Source organism: Penaeus japonicus, unplaced genomic scaffold (assembly GCF_977035675.1).
Source record: "Penaeus japonicus unplaced genomic scaffold, GWHDUDI00000001_assembly GWHDUDI00000968, whole genome shotgun sequence".
In the NCBI taxonomy this organism is placed as follows: domain Eukaryota; kingdom Metazoa; phylum Arthropoda; class Malacostraca; order Decapoda; family Penaeidae; genus Penaeus; species Penaeus japonicus.
Window position 1 is genome coordinate 1 of NW_028235370.1, and position 6,616 is coordinate 6,616.

Consider the following 6,616-nt stretch of genomic DNA (forward strand, 5'->3'; position numbering starts at 1 on the left):
CAGAGGTCATTGTCAAAACAACAGCCACTTCTTGGAAATGATTGATGAGTAAGGAGAGGGAGACCAACATCGTAGTCGTAGGGTATTGCCCGATGAAGGAGAGAAGCACTGGGACGGGGCTGTTTGGTACCGATGCTGAGAAGTTGGCGAAGGGTTTGGGAGAAGTTGTTGAACGTTACCGGCGCGCAGTGCAACCGCCGCAGAACTAGGGCCACGACGTCGGACGGAGGTAAAAAAGAGGGAAGGACTCGTTCCGCGCCCTGCTGCTTCTTCACCGTTACAAGACAGGGGAGAGATGCGGTACATATCCTCGCAAATGCAACCGCATCAAGAGTGCAGGAGGGAACTCTTCGCGAAGATTCTCTGTCAAGAGGGACGTCCAGCGGTGTTGTGTGTGCGTAAAGAGTGGGAGCGCGCCTTCTGAGGGAGGCCGAGGCTCGTGGAGAAGGCGCCGGCCGGAGAGCGTCGCTGCGGACATCAGGACTGGATGGACGATCGGGCAACGCAAAGCTCTGCCGTGGACGGTGACGTCATCGATTGCTGGGTATTCCGCAGTTCTTGTAGAAGGACCACAGAGGAAGGAAAAACTTTGTTGCTTGGAATATAAATCGAGTATGCACAAAACTAGAAAAGAGAAACGTGTACACATTGTTAAAAGAATATGACATCATTGAATTAAGTGAAGTAAAAACAAATTTACCTGTAAGAATACCTGGATATGTAACATACCGCGCTCAAGAAATGGGTTCATCGAACAGTGGTGGTGTCGTTGTATTAGTCAAAAACCATCTATCCAAATTTGTTTGTAACCTTGATGTCAGTGTAAGTGACCAGATTTGGTTACAACTTAGCTGTGTCCCAGAAGTTATGTTTTGTTTTGTTATATCCCCCCCTCTGATTCCCATTATTATACTCACAATGCGTTTGCCTCTATCCGGGAAAAAAGTCGAATTATATGAGAAACAGATACATTGTAATAGGTGATTTGAATGCTAGATTTGGTGCAGGTATACAAGAACTGGCAAGTCTGTATGAGCTGCCAGGTGGTGACGCAATGTACCCAAATATTCAGGACGATATTTCTACCATGAATGAGAATGCCGAAGTTTTGTCTTCCATTTGTCTCGATGATAAACTTGTTGTGATTGTTTTAAACAAATCTTTAAAACTCGAGGATAGGCAATTTTATGGGAGGCAATAAACCTACCGAAAGCGGTGGATACATGGGTTTTTTATCGGAATCTTGATGTTGTGTGTTACCGGTCGCCATGTCTGTTGCCTTTCTTGAGCGAATTTGCCGTAATTCAGGAGGGGGACTCTCACGTGAACCTTTCCATCCGGACCACGCCCCAACTTTGTGTCATGTCACAGAGTCCTGCTACTCAGATTGAGAGCATTGTCCTTAGAGCAGGCGTTCATTAGGGGACCATGCAGCATGCATGGTGCGCGCGGGCGAATGCAGCGTTGCAAGGAGGACCTGTTAAATCCTAAGCATCAATAGGCAAACTATTTGCAGGACGATTATTGCACATCATCAGTTATAGCCTAATAACTTCGAAGATATTTAACATGCAACGGAGAGGCTATATTCGAAAAACCTCTACGAATGTGCCCGAGGGAAGAAAAGCAATATGTGTAAAGAAGAGGGAGGGTGTGAGTTGGGGGGGGTGATGAGGCGGAGAAGATGAGTAGATGGGAGCATTATTAGAAGACGATGATTGATTGATGCACGAGTGTGGGAATTTCAATGGAAGGAGAGGACTTTCAAATCTTTTTTTTGTAAAATCTGAAATAAGGGAATGCCAACTGATGAGGAATTTAAAATTCGCTTTTGAAACCCCCCCATGTTTGAAACCAGAAACAGCCCAAACCTAAGTTCCGGAAGTGCAGCGACTGATGTGACGATACGGTATTGGATGATCCCATCTTGCCTCACGAAAGTGCAAACACAAAAGAAGAAAAGAAACGTCTGGCATTGCGTTGTCGATCGAAGAAAAGTAAGCTTTTGTGTAACCTTTGTGATTTCAGGGAAAGCATACGATCTGGTTACCACGCGATTAATTTTATTTTATATTTCAAAACGTCTTTGGTTGTGGTATTGGTGATGCTGAGTGACTTTTGAATAGCCATGTATAGGATTACAGAGAGTCTGTGATAGGAGGGTGCGTTCATGACTGCAATGCTTGGTGTCAGGCAGGGGATCTCTACATCTTGCCTACTTTTTATTATTCTTATCAAATGCAGCTCCTTAATTTATTTTTAAAGGATAGCTTGTGCACCGGGGACGATTATTTTTTAGACTGGCTCCACACTCTGGCTTTTCATGGATGACACAGTGCTGTTGTCGACCAGTTAGGGAGGGGATGATGACTAACGAATATATGGATATTGCAAACTTTTTGCAAACGAATATTGACGGTCATAAACGAGGCTAAGACCAGTTCTTCGTGGTGTGAGCGGTGGCGGAGGGTGACAGGGAAACGCCGCTGATGTGTGGATGGGCTTGTGATTGCACCGTTGTGCACGTCTGTCAACCTCGGATCGCCCTTCACTAGCGACGGCTCCGTTGTTCTTCGCCGTGCGCACGCTTTCTACCAAGGCCCAGATAGGCCATGTGATAAAATTCGTCTCTCTCATTAAAAAGAATAATGGACGTGCCTTACATAGTAAAACGTAGAGTTTTTGATGCTGCCTCTGATGTCTTCCCTGCCTTTTACGGCTACGAATCGTAGGTAGGGGCAGACTTAAAATATGCTAAAACTATATAACTGGGCACTCAAAACAGCTGCTCGGGGATAAGGAAGTCTACCTCGAATTATTGTGTGTGTATGCTGAGGCGGGGCTACCCCACACCACCCAAAGATTATGTTAATATTATAAAAGCGGGACATAAATTCTTTGTTAAAATGTTTTCCGAAAGAGAAAGATTCTGAGGACGATCCCTTATGAATGTTATGGAAATAATCAATAGATCTCCCACAAAACAAGTAGAATAATAGACGGTTTCCTTGCTGAGCCTTTACAAAAATGGGGGCAAACTCATGCAAAGAGTGTGTATGGCACTATAGGACATCCGCGGGATCCGTTGTACCACTACCTATCCATTTACTCAGGAGGTTTCAGCTACATAAAGGTATTATACCGAAAAAAACACTCTATAAATGACAAATCACAGGAAATAGGCATTCACTCGGTTTAGAGTTGAGCTCATAACCTATGTTGTGGAAACGGTCGATTGGAAAATCTAGACGTGGACGCGGCCGGCTGCCTAGACCTCCCCCCCCGACAATCTTGCCCCTAGAGGAGAGCTTGTGTATTTGTGGGCATATACAAACAGAGCGACATGTGGTTAAAATTTGCCCTGTTTCCGCAGACATTAGACAAATTTATGGGTTGAACCATTTGGAAGACTTGTTTGATTACAAATATTCAAATAATCTTTCATGTAAGATTATTAACGATATATTAAACTTGTATTTGTGAGTTATAGACACAATGTTCCTGGTGTTATTTCTTTGTTGCTAGTCATTTATATAGATATGTGGACTACAGTTTCTTATATCATTGTTTATTACTTCTGCATTTTATTGTATTTTACCTAACTTTCATCATGTCTTTGTAAATTTGTAACCTGTGGTCAATAAACTATCTATCTATCTATCTGTATGTGTGTGTGTATGTATATATATATATATATATATATATATATATATATATATATATATTATTATATATATATCTTAAATTATATAAATTTATATATATATATAATATATATGTATATATATATATATGTATCATATATATAGATATTGATATATATAAAATATATATATATATAATATATATGTATATTATATTATATTATCTATATATAAATGTATATATATATATATATATAATATATATATATTATATATATATATATATTATTTATATATATATATTATATATGTATATACATATGTTGTGTGTTGTGTGTTATATATATTATATATATATATATATATATGTTTATAAATATATATAATATATATATATAATTTTATTGTTATATATAGTTTATATTTCTATATATATATATATATATATATTATATAAGTGTGTGTTGTGTGAGTGTTTGTGTGTGTGTGTGTGTGTGTGTGGTCTGAGTGGTGTGTAGCTTATGGTAGTGGTGTGTGTATACTTATATAAGTATTTATATATAGATTTATATTATATATATATCATATATATATATATATATATATATATGTATGTATATATCATATGTGTGTGTTTGTATATAAATAATATATATATATATATATATGAGAATATATATATATAATATATATATATAATATATATATATTTATTATGTGTGTGTGTGTCGTGTGTCGTGTGTGTGTGTGTGTGTGTCTGTGCTGTGTGTGTGATACATATAATATGTATATATATATATTCTATATTATATATATATATATATATATATATTATATATATATGTGTCGGTGTTGTGCTGTGTGTGTGTGTGTGTGTGTAGTAAGTTTGTTGTGTGTGTATTACACACCACACTACACACACACACACAACACCCTATTTATATATATATATATATATATATATATTATATAATATATAGTATATATATATATATATATTTATATTATTTATATGTATTTTGTTATTATGATTATATATATATAATATTATATATATATATATATATTATATGTTATATATATATTATATATATATATATATATATATATCTTATATTATAAATATATATGTGTGTGTGTGTGTGTGAGTTGTGTGGTTTGTGTGTGTGTTATAAATTTATGTATTATGTGTATTATATATATATATATATATATATATATATCTATATAGATATATATATGCATATATACATATTAATTATATATATATATATATTTATATTATATAATATATATAATATATATATATATTTATATATATATATATATACACAGTAGATGCATTATATATATATATATATATATTATATATATATATATATATTTATTATATATATATATATATTATATTATAAATATATCCCCCCCCTGGCTACTAACTCAATAGACCACACGACCCACTAGAAGAATTGTCTAACCAGATGCCTTACAACCATCATGGAAGGTATTACAAACAATTCCCGTGGGCACTCGGCAGCAATGAATGAGAATTTCAAGTCAGGTCTAGAACTAATTATTTATCCTTTCTACCTATAGTATTTAAGATTAATGCAATCAGAACATTTCTGAACAGGTGCTTTCATTTTTTTCCAGATTTTTTTTTTTTTTTTAGAAACATTCTCTTTGAAAAACAAGTATCCTTTAACAGTCATTCAAAAACACGTAAGGATATTTCTGAATAAAATGCTGTGCCCAAGACTAATGAACTATAGTGTACCTCGAGACGCCCGATATCTTAAACTACCATACTATGGGTACACAAGCTTTGTCTTACGGAAAGAACTACATAAACTACTTCGCTACCATTTCCCACTGATCCATTTCAGAATTTTCTTCACCAATGCCGGAACCATTCCTTCGTAATTTTCCGATGAAGGGACTCTTCCCAATCATTATAATATCAATATAATTCTACTCTTACGCCTGTTCAAGCTGTAATGCTGAATATAGAGGCTCAACAACAAGGAATATAAAATGAGATACTGTGAGTATAAAGGGGTCTTGTATCGGACATTACGTCCGTTACCCTCTCCCATGTACTCATTAATCCGAGAGCTTTCAGGGAAAACTAAACATGAAATAAATTTAGATGACTTCACAATATTTCGAAAAGCAAATGATGTCAATGATTTAAGAATTTTGTAATCATTGTTAATTAAAGACATTAAGCCAAACTTAAATAACAACGAAAGCTCAGGCACTCTTTTTACTCTGAAATAAAGTTTGTACATGTTACCCCCCCCCCCTAACCCTCACACACAGATTACACCTACAACAGACATCCAACACTTAAACTACTCTCGACTACTGTCACGCCAACATGACAGAGTCACAGACTCCACACACCACCGATGGAGAATGTAGTAACTCTCTTTAGTTCTTTTTTTATTTTTTTATTGTTGAACTGTATTCTCAATATTGATGTGCGTAGTTTTATTTCAATTTATGATTTCTTTGTATGTTATGTAAGTATATGTTAATATATATACATATTTATATATATATATATATATACATACATATATATAGATATATAAATATATATAAATAAAAAAATATATATAATATATATATATATATATATATATTATATATATATATAAAATATATATATCTTTGTTTTATGATTTTATTATATATATATATAGTATATATTTATTTGTTTTATATTCTATAAATTATTTACCTATATAATACACAAACACACACATACATATATATATATATATATATATATGTATATTTTAATTATATATATATATACATATATATAGTTATATATTTATATGTTCTATATGTATTTTTTTTTATGATTGTTTTAGATAAAAATATGATTTTATTGTATATATATATATCTATTTTCTATATATATTTTTTTATATATTCTTATGTATCAAAATTTTTACTCCTTA

At 33.8% G+C, this 6,616-nt stretch overlaps 1 pseudogene; it reads left to right on the top strand.

The window, feature by feature from the left end:
* Window positions 1-132: 132 nt before the first annotated feature.
* On the top strand, window positions 133-1,501 carry LOC147466434 (uncharacterized; annotated as a pseudogene).
* Window positions 1,502-6,616: the final 5,115 nt, after the last annotated feature.